At 45.0% G+C, this 24,541-nt stretch overlaps 1 long non-coding RNA gene across 1 annotated transcript in view; it reads left to right on the forward strand.

The window, feature by feature from the left end:
- Window positions 1-352: 352 nt before the first annotated feature.
- The window catches only part of LOC135268655 (uncharacterized), a 239,942-nt gene continuing 215,753 nt past the window's right edge, over window positions 353-24,541 (forward strand). The window contains exons 1-2 of the long non-coding RNA XR_010336937.1: window positions 353-496; window positions 14,884-15,159. This is a non-coding gene — a long non-coding RNA (uncharacterized LOC135268655). The remainder of the gene's footprint in view (window positions 497-14,883; window positions 15,160-24,541) is intronic.

The raw sequence follows: 24,541 nt of genomic DNA on the forward strand, positions 1-24,541 counted from the left end.
CCTGGCGGAAGTAAATAGCTAGGCAGTCGGTGACCAAAGCTGCTCGGATGGGCCTGTTGATTGCTGTTGTAAATTTTATAATATGAATACAGGCTTTTCTCTAGAAATTGAAAATAAGAAAGGAAAGGGAACTGTGATGAATGGCATATATTACCTCCAGAGAGCCTGAATGCTCACGTGTTAAAAGTTAGCATCTGTGGCAGATAGTCCTTGTATTTATGATCCACTCTGGCATTGAGAATGGGACATAAGAGGGACAAACTGGCTAGAGGCCGGCTTGATAACTCTTGGAGGCTTGTTACCTGGCGCTTGCCAGGGTATCCTTTGTGAAATAGTGATGTACACACGTGCTCTTCCTCCCAGCCCCTGAACAGAATGACACTCATGGACCGGGGACTGCCTCATCCTTGGGTCTGACATAGATGCCCTTTTAAAATGCTTTGAAGAAAGAAGTCCTAGTTCTGCTTCTGACACTTTCAGGAGAAGGAAGCTTTAGGTAAGCCACAGTGTTTCTATTCATCCAGTTTCAAATCTATAATTTGATAATAGTAGCTAACATTCATTCAGCCCCTCCTAAATGCAAAACACTTATTAGGACCTATATTAAGGAAATATATGTATATAGTATAAAAAGTCAAATAGAACTAGAAGGTTTATAATGAAAAACAGAAATCTTCTTAGTTCCGTTCCATCTTCCCTAAAGGAACTACTTCAGTCGTTTCCAGGTTATGTCCAGATTCTAAGTAATATGCATATAGTACTATTGTTTCATTTTTAAGATAGACATTATCTGCTGGCTGAAGAATGTGGTTTAGCTCTTATACTCCATCCATTCCCATTCCCTTAAAGTTCTGCTCTCCTCATCCTTTCTATTTTTTAATTAAATATTCAGTGTTTATGTTGTAATGACTATAAATAACATTTCTATTAATATTTTCAAAGTGTATTGAGTTTTCCTTCTTTACATGACTTGAGTTTGCTTTGGAGTCTATAGTCACTTGGTTTAATTTTCTCTGTGTCTAAAAATGAAGTCTCAAACTTTCCAACAGAAGCATACAGCTCCCTTCTGTATTGTCAAATGAGTCAAACAGAGTATTATTCCGTTCTCTTTGACTGGGAGGCATCCCTGCTGGCGTTCTCTGTCCTGGTGCACTCTGGCCTAGTGATCTACCACACTCTGTCATTCTGGGGCCTCCCTTCTTCGCCCTCACCCAGAGGATTCTCTTTACCTCACTCCTGTATATGATCTGCTTTCTGGATCTCATGACTTCATCTTTCTCATTTTTCCCTCAAGTGTTGATAGAACACATCTTTCAGCAAATATGAAAGTTGCAAAAAGGCAGCATAGGAGATGGATTTTTCTGTACCTTGTATGTTTGATGGTTTGTTTTGTAGTTTGGCTGGGTATAGAATTCTAAAGCATCCCCCCACCCCCGCCCCTTAGAATCTGCTGTCTTTTGTCATTAATGACTACTGTCTTTTAGCTTCTAGTCATGGAGGAATTCAGTGGCATTCTAATTCCAAATCCTTTATATGTGACTTCCCTCACCTCTTTCTCACTCATTCTCTCTTCTGCTCTCGACATTTAAGTCTTTTTTTTTTAATCTCTAGGATATTAAAGTTCCATGGTGAACTCACTCACTCACTTTGGTGCGAGCACCTTCCACCCCCACTTTTTTTGTGGAGATGTGGGGGGAGCTGGCGGTTGTTGGGCTCATTCCATCTAGGAACGCCTGTCTTAATTTCTGACAAATTTTTCTTGTATTAGTTGATAATTTACTCTTTGCCAGTTTCTGTCTTCTCATGTTGGAACTTCGGCTAGTCAGATATTGGATCTCTTGGATAATTACTATAATATTTTAATTCATTGTAGTTTTAAAAAATTCTCTCTCTGAATTATCTCTGTTTCTTTCAAGTGATTCCCCCTTGTCCCGCCCCCTACACCTCATTTGCTTTTGGTCTCTATCATGTTAGAGGCTCTCTTCTAATCTCTTCTATCCTTGCCATCGAGAGAATTACTAAAAGGCTCGGGGGAGGTTCTGTGAATGAGCCTGGAGTGAGGGGGCACCAGCCTTTCTTTAGGAGATCCTCAGATGTCAGCATCTGTCACTCTATCAGGTTCTTTGGAAAGTCCCCTGCCTCCAGGGTGTGTTCCTGGCTGCCAGCACTTGGGGCGTGGTGCTAGACCCTCGCATTCAGCCTGCAGTCTTTCACTCTATCCTCCTGTTTTAGATAAATTGCCTCACGCTTCCTTCACTGTGCACCCTTGTGTGTGCTTGAGTGTCGACTGAGTGTCCTCGAGTTTGCCCTTCACTGGCCCGTCTCCCTGGCTGCAGGGGTTGGATGAAGGGGCGTGGGGGCCTCTCTGCGCTTCACGCACGTCCTGAGCGGATCCTTTGCTTTTGTTTCGGCCCGCCTCTCATTCTGGCTTGCAGGGGCTCTCACTGCCTCCCTCTCTAACCTTTCTAGGCTTCAGTGGTGTAAACTGGCTTGCTTTGTATTGTTTTTTCTCTTCTGCAGACAGTTACCTAATAGCTTTCTTGACACTAGTGAATGGGTAGACGAGTTGGTATTTTTCCTAAATTTTTTATCAATCTGTACGCATTTCAGCAGGGCTGCAAGGTAGAATGAACTTAAGTGAATGTTTCAATCTGCAGTGTCTAAGTAGAAGTCTTAAACAGTCAATGCAACAACCTTATAATGTGAGCATTATCCCCATTTCACAGATGGTGAAACAAGTGTCGTGTCGGCCAAACAGCTAGGAATTGAGAGAGTCGGATCATTAGCCAGATCTGTCTGACCTCCTGCCTTGGAGGACTGAACTTAGTCGTCTCCAGAGCAGTGGTTCTCAACTCTGTTTGACATTACAGCCACCCGGGGAGCTATGAGAAATGCTAATACCCAGGCTACACTGAAACCAATTAAATCAGAATATCTAAGGTTGAACTCCAGGCACTGATATTTTTTATAGCTCTCCTGGGAGATTCTAATGTGCATCCTGGATTGAGAACTGATGCTCTGAATGTTCCTCCAGCTCTAGGATTCTATCACTTCCTTGCAGAGCAGAGGATTAGCGTGCATGTGACAGTCTGAATCTGTCTGGGAGGCTCCTGGGGCCACTTCCTCAATTGCTCTCCATCCCTTCCTCTCATGTACTTTTTTACTGGCTCTGTTCAGATAGAGATGTCAGATTTAGCAAATAAAAATACAGGACACCCAGTTAAATTTGAATTTCACAGTGAGAACACATGGACACAGGGAGGGGAAATCACACACCGGGGCCTATCAGGGGTTGAGGGGCAAGGGGAGGGAGGGCACTAGGACAAACACGTAATGCGTGTGGGGCTTAAAACCTAGATGATGAGTTGATAGGAGCAGCAAACCACCGTGGCACATGCGGACCTATGTAACAAACCTGCACATTCTGCACATATATCCCAGAACTTAAAGTTTTCTTTTTTTAAACTGAATTTCAGATAACAATGAGTACTTTTTAAAAGTATAACGTCCATGTAATATTTGTGACATGCTGTGCTTTTACTGAAAAATTATCTGTTGATTATTTGAAAGACAAATTGAATGGAATGTTCCGTATTTCATCTGGCCACACTATATTCAAAGCTCCAGTGTGCAGAGCAATGGAGGTTGGTGGGAGCGTTCCTCTGGAAGTAGCCCACCTTCAGACCCTCTGTGCTCCCCAGGCTCCCCCGGGCATGGCCGCCCCTCCTGGAGGAGAATCCAGTGCCTGGTAGAAGTGATGCTCCCATTTTGCTTCATTTCCCTCTCATAAGTAATAAGTTCATATTTCTCAATGACAGCTTAAATGCCACCTTTTCCAATATATCTTCCCCACGTTTTCCGGTGTCCTCATAGCATTTTGTTTGGTGGTCATTAACAGTTGCAGTTACGGAGTTTCATGACCCATGTTGTGAGATGGCACCTGCCTGCCTCCGCCATGTGACTGAAAGCATCTCCAGGGAAGAGACCTTGTCATTCACGTTCCCGTGCCCTCACCATTTGTGTCTACACGTTTCCAGGGTGTGGTAGCGGGACATGGGGGCACTTAGGAATGTAGTTGGGAAGTTATGTCTTCATTGCCCTTAGGCTTCTCCCCCAACCCCAACAGCCTTTTCTGGCTTTGGCAAATGTCCTTTTCCTGGCAAGCAAGGCACTAGGGCAGACACCTTAAGGAGGCACTCACTCTCAGGGAAGTGCAGGTTCAAGGTCAGTATGTGCATGACCCTGAGACTGAGGGGCACCTTAAATCTTACACCCCTTGCTTGGCTTGCCTCACCCTGGGCTGGCCCTGCCTCTTTGAGAAGGCAGCACCCACCCCTTGGCACAAAATAAAACAGGCCTTAGATCGCTCAAGTAGCAAGGTGTGTTTCACAAGCTCCATGTGCTTGGTTTTTGTCACCCTTGCCCAGTCGCCACATGTGGATGCTGAGGTCTGTTCCTTTGGTAGGACCTCATTGTGTTGCCAGCACACTGCGAAACGCGCACTCTAGGTACACAGCAGAGCCTGCAGATAAATGCTTATTGGCAGTTAAGAAACTGCAGTAACAATGAGAGTCGATTCCTGTCCTCAAGGTATGTAAGAGTCTTATACCTTATGGTATAGTCTTAATTATATACCGCTTATATTATATGCCTCTCTGTTAACAAAAACATATTCCCTCCAAAAAGAAAAGAAAAATCACAAAGCTTTCTATTCGGCATTATCTTGAACAGATATAGAGTCACTGATGCCCTTAACAGACTGTGTTGCTGTAGAAAGCCCTTAACCTTGCAGACCTTGGTTTCTTCGTTTGTACAATAATGGGGATCAGATGAAACAATTCCTGGGACCCCTCTGTACTTTAAAACTTCCATAATTTATCTATCTTCATATTTTATTGTCTACTAAATTGGTACTTAACTCTTATGAAGCAACAAAAATATGTCAATTTTGGATATATTTCTTGGTCCATCACTTAATTTAGTTCCATATCCTGGCATGCTGCTTTGTCTAAAACCTATATTTTAATTTTTTTAATGCAATTTATCCCTTATAACTCTTTTTCATGTCCCATAAAAATGATGGATAAGGGAAGGTAGATATAGCTGCAGATCAAACTGAAATTCTGATAATCTAATAAATGCTTTGAGCACCGATTCTGCAGTTTACGACCTCTTGCCAATTGATTTATGGCCTTGTAGTAAATTTTCTCTCCCACTTATCAAATATTTATTGGAACATCTTGTTCTTAACAGACGAAGTACTGTATAAAACATCTGTCAAAACAAAAGCCAATTCAATTACATGTCTTTTACTTCCAAATCCACTTCTCTGGTTCTCTCCAGCATCCAGATTGTAAAACAACAAGCTGCATTATACACAATCTTTGGGCAAGTTTTCAGAAGCAAAAAAATGGACGACCTCTTCACCAGTGATGGCTCTGTTACTCATTTTCCCCTCAGAGACCCTGTAATTTGCAAGATTTTCTTGAGAAACAAACTTCATTGACTTGGTAGTTGCTCGTTTATTATTAATCCAAAGATGTATTCACCACGAGCTCCCCTTGATAATCCACGTCCAGTCAGAGCCGACTTCATTCCAGCTAAAACAAAGGAAAATAAATGTAGGTACAATTTCTTTTGGCATTTTGAAATACTAAAATGATCTAAGGGGTCTCTCTGTTACTGTCTTTGAAGAAACAACTAAGCGAGTGTAAACAGAAATTTTTCACTTGGATTCTCTTTTTTTCTACTGTCAAGTCCAACCAGAATAAAAAGAAAAAAGCGTTTAATTTTCTAAGAGTGGCAGTGGTAAGAGGGAACTCTGGGCTTTTTATAGCAGAGATTCACATCTGTACTTCTTTGAACATTTTCTCTGTGTGTGAGTGGGAAATGCTCAAATTCTTGTCCTCCACCCCTCTTTTTGACCTGCAAACCTTTGAGCTACGTTCTGAAGGTCAGTTTATGGAAGATGTGAATGTGTGGCTTAGTGAGCCCGACTCGCAAGATTTCCATAGTTTAAATTTCTCCACAATTCAAGGTTCCAATATTATTGTTGTTGCTAAATGCTCCCCAAATGTAGCAAGGATCAATGACATATTGAAAGCATATGTATGTTTACCTCCATATCGATGTCATTTCCTATAACATTGGGAATTATATGTGAAGTGCAGGGAGGCGGGGTGCAAGCGAGGAGATCTAACAAGCAGAAGCAAATGCAAAATGTATTCCAAGAGATGACTCCATAGGGTTTTCAATGCTAAAGTTGAAACCTGAAATATACACTCGTCTTAAAGAAAAAGCATCAATAGCTCGGAGCCATTTTCTTTTCCATATATGAAAATTTCTTTCCCATAGGAAATTTTTAAAACAGTCTTAGCTGGAAAATCATATTAATTGCCACAGTCATAGCTACTTCCCCCCTGGACTTAACCTTTCAATCGTGGTCGTCCCATCGTCACAGGGAGTAGGGATAGAATAGATAACTTTATTCAACAGATGTTCAAACTTGTTCCCTTCTACCTTTTTTTCATGAGTTCCCTTCCTCAAAACTGAAGGGAAAAGAAGGAAAAAAATACAGGTTAGAATAATACAGAAGTGGAGTTTTGCAAATGGTGCATTGCCGTCATCTCTGGCCTGGGTGCTCCGAGTTCCTCTGTGGCCAGCATGTATTTTAATCTCTACTTTTAAAACTCAGCCACTGAAGGCCAAAAGTGGTTTTTTAAACCTTGTAAATTGTCCTTGGGCATTTAGCATTTTAAGTATTAGCCCTGCATTTCTCTAACACTGAAAAAGACTCCACTGAAAGCAGATGGACGTGCAAGTCCCTCCCTTTGACTCCCACTGTCCTTGGGTCCCCTCCTGGCAATGCAACCTCCAGAACAGGTCTAGAGCAAAACTGGGAGGAAGCAGTTTGCAGGGAGGCTGTAAAGTTGTGACTTGCTGTGCCCGTTTTCCCTGCCTTCTTCCTGGGTGAAGCACAGCTGCACCAAAAGCTGCCCACTCAGAGCCCACTCAGGGCCCTGCCTGCCTGTCCCAGCAGCGGTCCTCACTGACCTGCTTTCCATGGGCCCAAGACTCCTGACCTCAGGAGAGCAGAGGCTTCCAGATCAATTAACCCCCATCTGGTATTTACTGGCTAAATGATATTGGGCAAGGTGCTTGGCTTTCTCTACGTCAGCTCCTTACCTGTAAAACAGATTTTGTGCAGATCAAATAATGAGATCCATGTAAAGCGCTTAGTAGAGTGCTCAGCACCTATCGGGGGTACAGGAGATGTTAGTTCTTGTTATTTAATGTGATTAACAACGTTGGAGCGGAAGTGACCGTGTGTGATAACGCCTCAGTGTTTTCCTTTGTGTTTCCACATACACGTTAGGCAAGAGTGTGGAACCCCTGGACCTTGACTTCATGCCATTGTGGGAGGCTGCCTGAGGCTGGAGTGTGTGAAGGGGAAGGAGGCTTTGCCTGCCTTTAGCAGCCAGAGCTTGAAAGGCCACAAGATGGCGGTGAAATACACCAGAGAGGGCTCATGAAGGTTCCTGGAGCTCCTTCTTACTGGGGGCAGAGCCTTGGGGATACAACCCTAGTAAGACAGAGCCTGTTCCTGCCCTCACGAGGCTTCTGGTTTGGCAGCAGGGGAGCAGCAAACAAATCATTGCCCTGCGGTTCTCCAGCAGGGGTTTTCTGGTTTGTTTTTTCTATTTTACTGGCTGGGTGCACCCCACCCAAAGTCTGGGTTCCTTCTTCCTGCTGTCCACTGAGCTCTCTCTGTCCTAAGCCCCCACTACCCTTCGAGGCTCTGGTCCTTGACCTCATCTACCCCCTTCACCAAGTCTGTGCCTGTAACTAAGCACAACCAGCAGAGAATTTGTTTGTCCTGCCGATTGTTCATGAGGTTTCTCAGTCAGTTGGGGTCAGACTCAGTGGGGCCAGTTCCTAGGGAAGCTCCATCTCCCTAATATTCCGACTGAAAAGTAGTTTCAGGAATTCAGATAACATTGATTGAGCTTGCAGTATGTGAGAAGCACCGTGCTAAGCACTCAATTTGGATGATCGATCTTACTTAGTTCTCTTAATCAGCCTTTGAAATCGGTACTATATTTACCCTGATCTTATAGATGAGGAAACTGAGGCTAAACAACATGCCCAGATGTCACAGTTTGTCTGGTTCCATGCAGCTTCTGTGGGGGCACAGGCCCTTCTTTCCTGGCTTGCAGCTCGCCATGTCTGGTGTTCAACCTCTAGCCCATCCAACGCCTTGTCTCTTTGACATTCAAGGCCTTTCTCAGCTGGGAAGCAGCCAGCCCTCTGCCCCCGAGACCTGTGTCCTGCCTGCTTCCCCTCGGTCATCCCAGTCTGCTCTCCATGCTGCCCCACTGGCTGGGAACCCTGGTCCCACCTCTGTCAAACGTCTCTACAGCCTCTCAGGGGCGGCTCAAATGGCATGGATGGCTCCTCTCTTCTACCTGGCTCTCCAGGACCACCTCCCTCGCGTCTCCTGCCACACTGCACACTGGCCTGTGCGGGTTTTGTCTTTGCATCTGAAGGGTCCGCTGTGCAAGCTCTTGTCTAGCTGTCTATTGTCCTATGACTCCTAGCACTGAGCACAACACACTGAAGGCACAGTTTTGCCTCGGGCCCAGCGCTTGCCTTCCCCATTCAGTAGATGTGGTGAGAAGCTGAACTACAGGTATCCCGCTGATCCAGCCACAGTGGGTGATTACTGCTGGTTTGCTTGAGTTTTGCTGTGGCCATGTTGACCAGTCAGTCGATAAATAAACCCCAGGAAGCCACTGACAAGCCACGGCATGAGGCCTCCTTTGGCATGATCCATTACAAAATGTGCCACGTCTGTCGCTTGTCCTACCTCGTCCCTCGGGAGCCCAGTGATCTCTCGCTTGTCCTCGAACACTGTCCCAAACCTGCTTGCAGAACCATCATTCACACTCAGGCATGACCAAGTGATAGGGCTTCTTTTGCTCCCTTCGGTGGAGGCGTGCAGCCTGTTTTAACTGGAGCCAAAGCTGAAGCTGAAGGAAAGAAGGGTCGATGGAGGGCTGGCAGACAATCTCAGGCAAGCGACCATGTCTACCTCCAGGAGTTACACCTAGGCCACCTGAGTTCGTCTTTAGCTTGATTTTTGATATTCCCTAAGGGATAATTTTCTGCAGAAAGATCTCAGGGTGGGGAGGCCGGGGCCCTGCTGACTGTGAGAGTTCCTTTACCAGCTGATAAGTGTGTCTGTCAGCTCCCAAAGAAAGGGGTGCCCCATAACCTGACCTTGCACTTCTCCTCTTACCTTCTGGGCAGCTCCTTCATGGGCTCCTCGACTTCCTCTCAGTCTCCAACAATGGGCTTCTTTCAGCCCCGGCCCCTTCCCTTTGCCATTTGCCTTCCTACGAGCTCATCTATTCTCATGGTTTCATTAGCACCTCTTTGTGGTTGATGTACGAGTCGACCTCTGCAGCCATGACCCTTTCCTGTGTATCAGACCGCATTCCCAGCCGCTGACAGGACATCTCCACTCTCAGGTCCAAAGGCCCCTCAGTGTGCCCAAGGCAGCGTCCTCCATCCTCTCTCTCCCCTCAAGATGGCCTCCTCAGTGGGCATCCATTCAAGCAGGCCTCCCGCCAGGCTTCCTAGAGTTCCTGGCTAGCAACTTTGGAGTCAGTTATCAAGTCTATTGAATGCCAGTCGTGCATCAAGGTATCAGACTTGGGCTAAGGGTAGAAAAATGAATAAAAGTCACGGAGAGATCTTAAAGGACTCAGCCTAAAGAAGAGAAAAGCTCAAAGAATTCAAGACGATCACATGATTGAGAGAGGTGTGCAGAGTGGTATGGAAGGAAGTATTCCATAAATGCTTCTTGGTGAGGAGGTCTCAGTCTTGGCTGGCCTTGCCTTTCCTTCCCGTCCCCACTGCCACCATGTTGGTTTAGTCTCCTGTCACTCACGACATGATTAACTGCAATGGTCTCTTCTCTGTCGCCTTGATGGTAAATTTCTCTTCATTGCCATCAAGTTTTCCCAAAATACTGCTCTTGCCAACTCTCAAGAAAAAAATCCACCTCGTGCTCCATCCTTTCTCTGTAGCCTCATCACAGTGATTAGCATGTGAGCTCTAGCGTCAGGCTCACCAAGCGAGACTCTCAGCCCTGCTACTCAACTGCTCTGTGACCTTTGACAAGATACTTAAACTCTCTGTGCTCCACTTTCTTCATCAGTAAAATGGGGATGATAATAATAATACATACCTTACTGAGTTGTAAGGATAGAATGAATTAATACAGGCAAAAATTATAAGCCCTGAATAAATGGTAGCTATTATTATTGTGCTTTCCTATTGCTTCTCAGTAGAAGGGGCTCTCTGTTCCTTTGAGGCCTCCTCAAAAGCCTTGGGGATTTTTCTCTCTGTTCTCCATGATGATACCTTTACCCAAAACACTAGCTTTTCTGGTCATACTGCTCCCACCCATGTCTCAGAGCCAGCTCAGTCCCCTTAACTTGCATGGAATGTTCCCTGGTACCTGAAATAAATAAAACTTTCTTTACAAAAACACGCAGTAGGCCAGATTCGGCCCGGGGATTGTAGTTTGATGTGCCCAGCTCCAGATGAGAGTCAGTTTGCAGGAGAAAGTCACTGCTCAGCCAGCCTCTCTAAAATTTCCTCCCAGGAGGAGACGCCTTCCTCGTTGTTTGGACTCAAGTCAGCCCCGGCAAACGTTTAAGTGGCCTGGAGAGCTAAGGTGAGCAAGTGCTCCTTGTCTGACAGCTTTGTTCCTGAGATCAGCCAGAGCAAGGGAGGATGGGACCCAGGGGGCTGAAGACGTTTCAGCAAAAGAAAACCAGAAGTTCTTCTCATCCCTTTCTTCCTCCCTAACCCACGGTCCATTCCCGCTGCCCTCAGCCCTGGTCCCAGAGGTAAATAAATACACGTTTTATAACCACCTCGGACAGATTTTTGTTATTAAGAAAGGAAATTAAAAGTCTCTTAAGTGTAGATAACGTGGAGCTTGCTAGACAAATTGACAATAGCCAGGAAATTTGAAACGCAGGGCTCCAAGCTCCTCCACCGGAGTGCCTTTCATTTGTGATCTCTCTGAGCTGGCCTGGCTTCCGGGTGTGATGGTGCAGTCTCGAATGTTCTGTCAGTGGTCGCCGAGCTCCTCTGTGAGAAGCGCATTCTGTGGGCTGTGCTGCTTTGCTCCGCGTTGATGAGGCATTTGTGAGGTCCCTTCCTGCCCCTCAGGCCCCACCTCCCCTCTTTCCTCCTTGAAGCTTGCGGGAAGGCAGTCAACTCCCCAAAAAGAGCCCAAACCCCTAAGCTCGGGGCCACCCTCTTTTAATGGAATCCTCTTTTAAGGGAGACAGAAACGTTCCTCTGGGGAACTGTCCTGCTTTCGTTCTCCATAACCCCTTTAGTTGTCACCAGGGGAGTAATTATAATTTAAATCGATGGGTACTTGAGAGAGGGCGAACGATTTGCCCTCCTTTAGCACTTGACATTTTGAAGATCGGACAATGAGAGGTGACTTTGTTTATTTATTGAGCTATTATGGCTTAGTGCTTAGAGGAGTTCCTGCCAAGAACTGAAAGAAACCTCCTTTTTTGGATTATATCTTTAAGCACAGATTGCTTTGTTACTGGTCAATATTTGGGGGCAAAATTCAGCGACAGCTTGGTCATTTGATACTGCATACATTTTCCTCTGTCTCACTGAGTATGCCAGAAAGAAATGCTGTCTTTAGTATTCCCGACATCTGGTCTTAATATTTGAAAGTCTTTGTTTCATGTACTTTTTTGATAGACAACATTTTTTGTGGAGCATTTTGTTATTAGACTATGTGAAATGTTGATATTAATCTCAGCTGCCCTGGTCTTCATGGAACACAAGGCCAGTCCGAAACTATCCTTGGGAGCATCTTTGGGGAAGTATTTTGGGGGTCAAGCAATGTATTTTGACATCCTTCCAAGGGCATTTGACTGCGTTTTGTGGAAACACTTTGTGCATTTAACCCGGGGGACCGCTAGGCAGGTTTGCTGCTCACATCAAATCTCTCCAACCAGTATATCTGGTGCTACTATGGCAGGAACATTTTGACAGGTTCAAAGAACAGATGTCAGGATTGACCTCCTCCATTCCGTGTTCCTGGGCCCAAAGCAACTGAATGCTCTGTGAGTAGAGGGCTGAGCTGTGTTTTGAAGGGGCCTTCAACCTTTACTGGATCTGAGCGGACATAAAAGCTGAGGCCAATTCTCAAATAGGCTGACTCATATGGATCTTTTTCTTTTATTTTCTTTTCTTTTGAGACAGGGTCTTACTCTGTTACTGAGGCTGGAGTACAGTGGCACAATCTTGGCTCACTCCACTACTTGGGCTCAAATGATCATCCCACTTCAGCCTCCTGAATAGCTGGGACTATAGGGGCACATGACCATGCCAGGCTAATTTTTGTATTTTTGTGGTTTCATCATCTTGCCCAGGCTGGTCTCGAACTCCTGGACTCAAGTGATCTGCCTGCCTTGGCCTCCCAAAGTGCTGAGATTACAGGCTGAGCCACTGTGCCTGGCCCCATGCAAGCAGCTCCACAGACCTGGCCAGGTCTGCTTGCAAATGGGCACCAGCACTCTGGTCATATGCAGAGGGGTATCTACTGTCACTGTTAGCTGCTCTAGGAAAAGAACCTACTAATGAGAGTAAAATGTGTAAAGTTCATGTGAATTAGGGTGGTGTGGAAGGATGTGGGATGAGAAGGTATCAGGAAGTTGAGGCAAGGGGATGTGACAGTCACCAGCATTTCAGACTTGGAAATTCTTGGACCTGCCTAAGGTCACAGAACTAGTTATTATTAACTAGACTAGATTATGGGACCAGAGTTGGGTGTCTCCACTTACAAATCAGCTGAGACCAGAATAGAGAATCTGATCATCCCTGGTCAGAAATGGTGGTTGCATTTACACATATTTTTTCTTTTCATATAAATTAACAGTGTCAGCAAAACTTCCTAATGCAGATTCCCCAGATGAGTGGAGAAGAGCCAAGACCAGGACGTTGAGAACCCTAGGGAGATAGTCAAGTACTGACTTCTGCAAACAGCCCCTGAAGCCACCTCTTTTCAATCTTCCTTCCATTTCAGCTGCTTCATTGCAAGAGAATACCATGGTCTAGCGTGTGTGTGTGTGTGCGTGTGTGTGTAATACAAGTCTACTTTGAATTAAACTTCATTACTGAGTTCTTGATTCTCAGATGCTTTTCTCTTAGGTTCACTGAAGAAGAAAATTAAATAGAACTGCACATAGTATAAGAGAAATGTATCATCCAATTGAATAAATTAAGGTAGAAACCCTGGATGAAAAAAATCCCAGAGCATTCTTGGTCATAGTTTAGTGGTGCCTCAAAAGAGAAAAGATCTCGTGATCCCCAGGATGGACATTCATTTTGGCAACAACTCATAAAGACTTCTTATGAAGTTACAAGGTGCTCTTGGAACCATGGTGGGCTTGCCCACCTTGTTTAAATTCTACTTGTTGACAAAGAATCTCCAAGATATGTGGTTAAGAGAAATGAACAAGGTGTAGAACAGGGTGCATAGTATATGGCTATGTGGTTAAAGTTAAAAAGAACATTTGTAACTGTGTATATATTGAATGTATAAGGAAAGATATACAAAAGCTGGCAAGCTTGCATCAGGGAAGATGAGCCCAATGGCCAGGGTCCAGGGTAGGAGCGGGACTTGCTTTTTACTGTACAGGCTTTTGAAATTTATACCATGTACCTGCATTATCAGGTCCAAAAAATAGTTGCAACCAATAACTGGAAAATAACTACTTAATGAGCCCTCTGTCTACCCTTTTGGAGCCCAGCTTTCTGAAAGAAGACAAAACTTACCAAACTGACTTATAGAGGAAAGTACTCTCACCCCTAGCTCCTTTCATTCCCCTGGCTGACCTACCAGCAGAACCATCCCCCAATACCAGGATTTTTAATGCAGTTATTTTTTTTTTTACTTAATTTTTCTTTTCTGTTTTGGTAACCACTTTCTGTGAAATAATAACTTTTTTCAAAACGTGGCTCATATCCCCTTTTATGTTAGCAGTTCTCACATTGAAAAACTGCCTGCAGACTGATAGACATCAAAAATAGTTTTCTGTTTAGGTGGACAACTTTAAATGCATGCAGACAGGTGCCTCTACGTGTGCAAAGAAGACACGCTAGATTATTTGGAGTCCACCTGCAGAGGAACGAAGTAATGTACAGAAGAGTGAGGCAGGCTCTGCCCTGAAGGCCAGGGTTAAGTCATATAGCTAATGATAAAATAAATGAATGTGACTTTCTAAAAATGTCATGGGGGAGAAGGAAATGAGGAGGAAGGGAAAACTGGCCTCTATAATCCTGTAATGTTACAAATATAATTGCCATGTGACTCAGATCTTCTCAAAGGTTAGAGGGCATAGGTCTTTTTCTCATGGTGTATCTTTGTCATCAGAAGAATAATAATTTGGAGGAAATGATTTCACCCCTGAGTTTAAATTCCTCTGTCACTGCCTCATTTTCTTCCATACATCCATAGGAATCTCCTGAGAGTGAAGTGGAGCCTGTACATTTCCTAGAGGCTTTTGGGGGTTGTGGTTTGGATCTACAGTGTTGCTCCCTTGGGGACAGAAAGTGTGGACAGGGCACAAGCACGGAGACAGCTTGCTCTGTGTCTCATTCCCGTCCTGCCACTTTCTAGCTCTGTAGCTTTAGGTAAGCCATGGGACATTTGTGCATTTGAGTTTTTGCATCTGTCTAATGAGTTACTAATACAAAGCTGGAACGGTGCCAAGCGGACAGAGTGTGAAAATTGGTATCCAGCTCTAAGAAGTGTTTCCCCTCCCTTTGCAGAGAGTGCTAGGAGGGAGACTGCTGTCCCCACAAAGGCTGCAGCCCCATTCCCGTTTCCAAGCTGCCTGGATGAACATGACAGGATCCTGACACTCCGTGGAAATTGATGAGTGCTTACTCAAAGGTCGATGATGTGCTACAGATGGCATCACCTGTTAGAGACAGAGCTTTCTCAAGAGCGGCTTTAATTTCCTTTACTTCCCGAAATGCTATTTCACAGTCTCTCAGTAGATGTCAGCAGCACAGCAAACATCTCCGTGCCCATCATGGAAGCAGGTTGGTTCAAAAACTTTTCCAATTAAAAAAAAAAATCAATTCTTGCCTTTGCAGCCTTCTTCAGAAATCCCAGAACCAAAATGGTAAGATCTAGTGGCTTCAAAGTAGATTCTTGAGAGGATTACCAAAGGCGTGTTTGCATTTTAACCACAACCTTTTATTCTTTGTAATGAAAACATCACCCCTGAGATGGTTAGGGATTACAGCAACCTTTTTGGAATCTGCAAGTTTATCTCACATTTATACTCTAGGCAAGAGTGAAATAAAAGATGTCCAATATTTTGCTTTTTCCTGTGAAGTAAATCAAAACCCTGGGAATGGTTTCCCCTAAGTTAATTTGCTGTCTCCTCATCTATTTCTTCATGAAATTCAATTAACCCTCTGATTGCTACCACAGACAACTGCCATGAGCTCAGAGAATAAGGCAGAGAGCCGGGCGCAGTGGCTCATTCCTGTAATCCCAGCACTTTGGGAGGCCAAGGAGAGTGGATCATGAGGTCAGGAGTTTGAGACCAGCCCGACCAACATGGTGAAACCCCGTCTCTACTAAAAATACAAAAATTAGCCAGGTGTAGTGACATGTGCCTGTAATCCCAGCTACTTAGGAGGCTAAGGCAGGAGAATTGCTTGAACCTGGGAGGCCGAGGTTGCAGTGAACTGAGATCCTGACAATGCACTCCACCCTGGGTGAGACTCCATCTCAAAAAATATATATATATATTAAGGCAGGGTTCTCTCATCAGAATGAAAGGGATGATTTGAGCTACTTGGGAGGCTGAGCCATGAGAATCGCTTGGACCCCACAGGTGGAGGGTTGCAGGGAGCCCAGATCCTGCCAGGGCACTGCAGCCTGAGCAACACAGCAAGACTCCATCTCAAAAACGAAAACAAAACAAACAAAGAATGAAGGAGATATTCTGAATTTGTGCCCTAACGATATTTTGACGTGATGTCCACCCAGGATTTGCTTATGACGTTTCCCCGCAGCCGAGGCTCCTTCCTGCCCTCCACTCTTGCCTGCTCAGCCCTAGGTATGATAGAAGCAGGGTCAGCGCTGCTGAAGGTGGAGATGTCTGTATGGATTACCTACCCTTTGGTCCCCAGTAATATAGAATTTAGCTCCACAAGTACTTGACATGAAATTGGCTCTTGGGTTTTACATTTGCCTCGCTTCTGTTCCTCATGGCTTTTTACTGTGAGGAAGTTTGCTCCTTGCTGCGTCATTTTTTTTGGCATCAATGTTGCTCTCTTGCTGTTGCATTTAAATAGTATGTCTTTTGATGACTGCATTTTTCAGTGCCCCCTTCCATTTTACACACAGGACGGTGCCTCACTTACTCCCCCAGTCCTGGCCCTGGGAAGAATCCACCAATAGCTTCATCCGCAGCAGAGAGGGGCCCCATGGGCCTCTCAGAGGCCCTGTGGGCTCCCAGATGGGCAGTGTTGTCGCGCCCGCTGTCTTCAGGGGAGCTGGGCTTCCTCGGGAGAAGGATCCCGCGCCGCAGGACTGAGTGCGGGACTCCCTGGGCCTGTCGGGGGAGCTGGAGCCCGTGTCTCCGCACACAGCGGGTGGCCTCTCTGATTGCCCATCTCAGGAAATGCTGGGGTCCCGTGGGAGTCGGCTGATGTAAACGCCTACGGCCTTTTGGTGAGAAAGCAAAAGCAAAGTGTGTTTCTCCATTTCCAGCATTAAAATTAAGCAAAACCAGACTTTTTTTTTTGGTACGTGGAGGCAGCAGTGCAAATGCCTGTTGTAGGCAGCCGGGAAAGGGGGCAGAGGGTGGGTCTTGCCCAGCGCTCGGCAGTTGCCAGCTGGCAGCCGCAGCAGTGTTGCTCTTCGGACCCAGGGCCAGAGCTGGCAACGCCAGTGGCAGGGAATAAAGCTCAGTCGGTACGTGGTGCCAGGAGCGTGGCTGGGCGGAGACCCCACCGTGAGGGTTGCCGCCTCCCCGTGCCCCAGGCTCGTTTGGATCTGGAACTGCAGGTGCACGTTCACACTCCTTGTAGATTTCTTATTGAAAAGGCAAGAGTGGATTCGAGTGTTGCTATCAACGTGGTGTGATGAAACAGGGCCAGCCTTGGATGTAGTATCCCTGACTGCCGGCCCAGCCCTACTCGTGGCGGGTTGAACAAGTCCATGGGCCTCCCGGAGACTCACCCCCAACCTGGAAATTGGGGGGAATAGAATTTACCCTGCCCACGCTAGGGATATTCGTGACACTTGACTGGTTAATATTTGCAAAGGTGAAGGTATGCATAAGGTGTAAAGACTGCACAAACAGAGGCTTGATTGTTGCGGTGCTGGTTATTGCTATTATCATTTGCTCGCGCTCACAGTTCATGCTCTCACTATGTTGCTTACTATCCTAATTAATTAGGGAATTTACTATTTATCTTTGAGCCTGCCATGATGCAAGCTTCTGTGCTGTAAAGCAGCTAAAGTGTCTTCCCACTAAGGGCCTAGTAATAGGACAAATACATAGAAAGCTCAAAGGCTTGCTAGAAAGGGACACTATTTCAGGAGAGACATCCCGGAAGATCTCACGTGGAAGGAGTGCTGAAGCTGGGGCTCTAAGAAAGCCGGACGTTTGCAGAGTGAGCTGGGGGCATGGGAAGGCGTCGCCCAGGCAGGTGGAGGCTGGGCCCTGCTGGGTAATTGTGGAGGGAGGCTGAGCCCTTTCTTTGGTTGGACTGTGGGCAAATGAAGAGACTAGTGGGCAAAATGTTGAAAGTTGTATAAGGGCCAGTCTGGCTGCGGGGGTGCGGATCTGATACAGGTGGCTGTGTCTTGTTGCCTCTAAAATTCAGGTGTTGCCAATGTGATGTATGAGCAGGTGGGGTCTTTAGAAGGTGATTAGGCCACGAGAGCTCCTCCCTCATGAATAAAAGAGGCTTTGGTAGGGTTGGGCTAGCTTGCTTTTTCCACTGCTTGAGGACGCGGCCTGCGGCGGACGCCCAATGCTGGTTCCTGGATTTTGGACTTCCAGCCTTCAGAACTGTGAGCAATAACTTTCTGTTCTTTATAAGTGACCTAGTCTTTGGTATCTGTGAGAGCAGATATGGTGGAAGGAGCATGGGCTTGGTTATTTGGACAGCTTCGTCTTTGAGAGTGTTTGAGCAGGAACTGGCAGTATGGGATGTCCAGATTAAGTCTGTGTGACTAGGACGCAGGTCCTCTGCGGGTTTTTCCAGGCCCTGGCTACCACTGTTTCACATTTTCTTTACGGGCCTCACTGGTTTACGCTGACGGGCAAGCCCTTGGTAAGGATGTCCACCCTGCCTTGGATCAGAAGATCCTTTATCTCCTTCCTCAGGATCTTGGGGGCCCAGAATTTGAACAACCCAGCAAGTCCATGTCATGCACCTTCTGTGATTCAGGTTCTGAGCCAGGACCTGGGGTTCAAACTGTGAATGGGATTCAGTTCCTGCCCTGAATCTAGTGGGAGAAAGAGTTGGGGATCGGGGGCTGTCATGCAGGGTGGTAACTGCTACCACAGAGTGGCGGGGAGCACAGGGCTGGTCCCTAACAGGGGCTTGGGCAGCAGGTGGACAGTGAAGGGTGAGGAGGGACTTGGAAGGGAGGGTAACTGAGCTGCGACCTAGAGGCTAGTTTGAGTTATCTGGGCAAGGTAATGGGGATGGGCCAGGCGGGCTTAGCATCGTCCGGCAGGTGAGAGGGCAGGATATGGGGGAACTTGCAAGAATCTAAGTGGAGCTGGAGGCTCCCGTTCAGGGACTGATGCTGTAGGCAGGTCAGAGTCCTCAGTTGTCTTCCGAGGTCCCTGGGACTTGTTGGTTTGAGTGTAGGAGAGACTTGGTCAAACTTGCTTTTTAGAAAGGGGACTTTGGGCAGAGTGAGTGTGACTTGAGAATTGGTACAGGAGTGCTCAAATACAGATTGCAAGTAGGCTCAACAGGACTGGGTTTGAGGTTGGGAGTGAGGCAGAGGGAAAATCAGAGACTGACACCTACTAAATGTAATCTTAGAACTCTGTGCAAAAGTGTTGTCTGTGAGGATTGTGGGTCAATTTAAATTGATCTGTTTGCTCCAGATCTAATGAGTCTTAAATGCACCCAGTCAAGTAAGGAGCTTTCGAAAACACTGATACCTGGGTGTCGTCGGCAGTGGTATTGGGGCTAAGGGTGTGGGGGTAGTGAATTTTTAACACCGTGGTATGGTTAAGTATAACATAAAGTATATCACTTTAACCATTTTTAAGTGTATAACTCTGGCACTAAGAACAGTCACAATGTTGTGCAACCATTATTTGCACCCAAGTGTTCAAACTTCACAGTTGTGATCTTGGTCTTTTGTGAGCGCTAGTGTTGGACATTCCCATGCTGTGCGATGTTAGTACTTCAGCAGGGACCCTAGAGAGCAATTCCCAACCTCCTCCTCGTTCAGATCAGGAAGCCAAGGGCCCTCAAGTAGAAAAGGCGCGTTTAAAGTCTCTGACTTAAAAGTAGGTGAAATGAGTGAATGGGTCTGGGAGGAGGTGTGTGCTCACCAGGACGTAGGGAAGTGTCTCCCCTTTCTCTTTGGCCTTCTGTGTTGTCTGTCAATATGAGGCCCAATGCTATCTCTGCCTCCACCCTATGTATATTCCACATTGTGTCTGCTGGAAACAGAAGCTGATACCAGGGCATCCCCATGGCAGTTCAGTAGAGTGACAGTGTCTCCCGCATGCAATGCTGTAGGGCAGCCATCACCCACCTCAGCATTGCTGTGCTCTGAAAAGCTTTCCCAGGTCAGGTGTGCCTGGGACGTGCTGCACACTAGCCATCTCCCTCTTGGTAACTCGCAATACCTGTAGCACCCTGGGGCATCTGAAAAAATGCTTATTTAGCTTAATTTAGCACAGTATCTTCCAATCTTAATTATCCATAGAATCCTTTTTCTAAAGTCACATGGAACAATTAGCATCGTAGGGAAGCCGAGTCTGAAGAATGCCTGGGGAAATGCTCTCCAGGTGGTTCTAATATAAGGCAGGTTGAGTCTTTGCTACGAGTTACAAATTCCCCAGGTGATTCATATGCACATTTAAATTTGAGTAGCCATGTTCGAAACAACCTGTTCTCAAATGTGGCTGGACACACATTGGAATCAAGTGGGGAGCTTTCAAAAATACTGATACCTGGGTGCCATTGCCAGTGGTTCTGGGGATAAGGGTGCGGGGGTAGTGAAATTTTAACACTAGGGTGTGGTAAAATAAATATAAACTTTATCACTTGAACCGTGTTGTGCAACCATTATCATTTCTATAACTTGTTCATAATTGTAAACAGAACTCAGGCAGCATGGGCAATAGAATTTTCAAAAGCTGTGTCGCTGATTGTAAATGTATGAGAGTCTGAGACCTACTTGTCTAGACAACCCGATCATGACATTTAGAATGTTCACTAAAGGCTGTGAGCCCTTTTAGAGTGAAGCCTGGACTTTGTACCCTGAAAGGTTCATTGAAATACAGAGTCTTCAGCAGGTCAGCCTCTTAGAAGGTCTGTTCTGTGTACATAAATGTGCAGTAATACGTAGCTTGGAGTGTGGTGGCAACGATTATCTGAGAGCCTAAGGAAAGTGCCTGTTCCAGCGTCTGGCCTAGAAATGTCAGTGAAGAATCACAATTATTATGCTATGTTACTTGGAGAGGCAGTTGAGCATTGCAAAAAGAACATAGATTCTAGAGTTTACCTGATAAACCAGAAAAATCCTGGCTTCATCACTTACTTAACAAAAACAGGTCATTGTATCTCTCTGAACCTGATCTCTCACCTATAAAATCGTGATAACCCTACCTACCTCATCTCATAGTATTATTGTGAGAATTAAATGAGACGAACATGTACAGTGCCTGGCACATAGTAGGTGCTCAATAAATGGTGATAGTATTTACCTATGGGAGATGTATCATTACTTACTATGAATGGACTGCTGTGAGTTTCCGTATCATTTGTCACCCAAAGAGAAAAGAATGGTAGACTTTTAACACTGAAAATGTTTTAAGATGAAAAAATTAGTATTGAGGCTTTGAAATGTCTCCTTTTATGCAGTGCAATGTGGGAAGCAACTGTCATAAAGTTATTAGAGATCAAATATCTGGGCTCTTATTAGTGGTTTTGTCTTGGGAAAGTTAAACTCTCAGGGAGTCGGTTTCTTCATCTGAAAAAACGGAATACCTAAAAATGACACATGTATACCAACACGTGTAAATTTGAAGAGTGGAAGTTTTCCAGTCTCATGCCTTTCAGGGACCTATCAAAACTGCATTATTTCCTTTTCCCATGATCTTGCTAAATTTTCAGGGGCCGGGGTAGACCCCTTCTTCTTCCTTCCCATCCGCAATCCAGGGCTGCTTCTATTGCCTGAAGGGTCTGACATATGCATCCACTATTAGTAATCATCATCATGTTCCCACGGATTTCCATTAAATAAAAAATTCTTTTCAGCATTCTCTCCATTTACTCTGAACCCTCAGCCACGTAAAGATCTTTCCTAAGTCAGGATCAATTTTGTTTGGGCTAAGATGATTCTGGTAATATGTACACCGTCTGAACCTCCAGGAGGAAATGTCAGCATGTTATTAATACTATTCAAAATATATATTGTCACATATATTTTCCAATTCCTAATCGTACATGTCAGTTTATTCGATCGCTGTGTGGCATGTGGGATTGTATTTGTACTTCTCGTGCATGCGTTTTACGATACTGTAGTCAGGATGAATTACGCTTGAAGGGTTGTAGAATTTTTTTTTTTGTTCTTGATGACCTAGCTTTGATTTATCATCAAAATGAGCTTGGTTACATGATTAAACCAAATGTTACCTTTCCATGAAAATTTTGGAATGTATCATGCCGATGAATGCTAGTGATTTAAGATTAAGTGCCAGGCTGAAAAATTTCTCTTTTGTAGCTAAACGTTCTATTTAAAAGACAACAATGAAAAGTAAGATATGGAGTCATGTTACCAAAAACGGTTCAAAATTGCTGGAGAGAGAGAGAGAGAGTGTGTGTGTGTGTGTGTGTGTGTGTGTGTGTGTGTGTTTGTGTTGAAAGGTAGTGGGAAGTAAATCTGAGGGGTCCACAGGGATGAGGTTGTGAAGGGCCCGAAATCCTAGCCAAAGGTTGGTACTTTATTCTGTGGACCAGGGGTCACAAATATGAATGTCACCAAGCAGCAAAGAAAGAAGCAACAGTGAATGAATAGGCCTAGTAGAAGAAATGGTGTATTTGGGCTGGGCGTGGTGACTCACGCCTGTAATCCCAGCACTTTGGGAGGCCGAAGCGGGTGGATCACGAGGTCAAGAGATCGAGACCATCCTGGTCAACATGGCGAAACCCTGTCTCTACTAAACATACAAAAAAATTAGCTGGGCACGGTGGTGCGTGCCTGTAATCCCAGCTACTCAGGAGGCTGTGGCAGAATTGCCTGAACCCAGGAGGCAGAGGTTGCAGTGAGACGAGATCACACCATTGCACTCCAGCCTGGGTAACAAGAGTGAAACTCCATCTCAAAAAAAAAAAAAAAGAAAAAAAGAAATGGTGTATTTGACTAGGTACCTTTTCTAATTGGACACAATTTTCTTATATAATGTATAGGAAAAAATTTCATGTCTACAAAGAACATTGCATTCTCATGTTTCTGTAGAAGTAGACCTTGTAAACTGTTTTCCATTCTGGACAGAGACTAAGAGAAATTTGTCTAAGAAAAATAACAACGTGTGTGGGCTCATATGTGGCAACAGATTCTCACTTCAATGTTGGGGAGGCAGAGTCCAGGGACTGTGGCTGACTATACCCTTCAGGCTCTGTCTCCGAGCGGGGGTCTGCTTCTGTTCAGTTCCAGCTGAGGTGGTGTTTTTGAGGGAACATAAGTCCCATGTGGATAAGTCCGAGTTTTCAAGAAATGGCAGAAATTGACTTTGTGTGAAATATCTCATTTTAGATGTTTGCCTAACAACATGTGTATGCAATCCACAGGGACATAACCCACATTCGTAAACTGGATTCCATCCAGGGATTGCCATCTTTAGACTATTGCAATCAAAGAGCTCTAAGGATGTAATGTGATCAATTTACATTTAGGAAGATTTACATCCAGTAGCTGTTAATACACAGGGTGCTCATTGGTTAAGGTAATACCATTGGTATACTTTTGAAAAATGTTTTTGACAAATACTCATACGATGTTAACTATGCTCAGGAACTGTTTTAAATGTTTTACCAAGCTGGGTGCAGTGACTTGTGTCTGTAATCGAAGCTACTTGGGAGGCTGAGATGGGAGGACGTCTTGATCTCAGGAATTTGAGGCTGCAGTGAGCTATATGATTTTGCCACTGCACTCCAGTCTGGGAGACAGAGTGAGACTCTGTTTCTAAAAATAAGTAAAGAATAAATGCTTTGCCAACATTAACCACTGTCAATAGACATGTATGATCAGTCCCATTCTCCCCATTTTTTAGTTGAGAACTGAGGTACAAGGTCAGCCAGTAAGGGACAGAGTTGGGATTCGACTTCAGGCAGTTTAGCTTCGGAATACGGCATCTAACCTATGCCACATGGCCTATTAACAATAACTATAACTTGTTTATAATGCATCCGGAAGACTGTATATGTGTGTTGTGGAAAGTGTAACTTTGAAATAGAATTATATTCTGGTTGGTTGCAGAAAACATGAAGAAAAAGCAGTCTTTCTTGGTTAAACAACATTGCTAAAGGATGAGAATATTGATTGGTCCGTCTGAACAGTAAGAATTAAGACATCTGTTGAAAGACTAGAAAACAGCATCAGAGTCGCATGTTGGCCTTTCTCTGCCTGCACCTGTGTTTACAGCTCTTTTTAGCCTCTTTGAGAGATTCTTGATAATGTGAATTTCCAGCTTGGCTGGAGCATTAATTACCTATGTATTAGTTTTATGTTGTTGCTGTCACAAATGGCCATAGTCGTAGTGCCTTAAAATAACACAAATTTGTTATCTTTCAGTTCTAGAGGTCAGAAGTCCAAAACCGGTGTTACAAGGCTAACATCAAAGCATTGGCTAAAATCAAGTGCTCATTCCTACTGCAAGCTCTCAGGGGAATCTGTTCCATGCCATTTCCAGTGTCTACCAGCCACCAGCATTCCTTACCTTGTGGTCCTTTTCTTCATTTTGAAAGACGGGTGGCATCTACAGATTTCTCTCCTACGGTCTCACCTTCATGTCTTCCTCTTATAAGGACCCTTGGGATGCTTTTTGAAAGTCTACTTCAAATTGAAAAGTTAAAGAAAAAAAGATAAATGTAGAATAACAGACTTCTGTGAGGGGTGATTGTCATCGCGTGCATTTCCCAAGCCCAGGGGTGAGCCCAGGGAAGTGCAGAGATGGGCCTCTGGGAGTGGGGCGGT

Source organism: Aotus nancymaae, unplaced genomic scaffold (genome assembly GCF_030222135.1).
Source record: "Aotus nancymaae isolate 86718 unplaced genomic scaffold, 86718_ANA_hifiasm-v0.15.2.pri h1tg000041l, whole genome shotgun sequence".
Taxonomy (NCBI): domain Eukaryota; kingdom Metazoa; phylum Chordata; class Mammalia; order Primates; family Aotidae; genus Aotus; species Aotus nancymaae.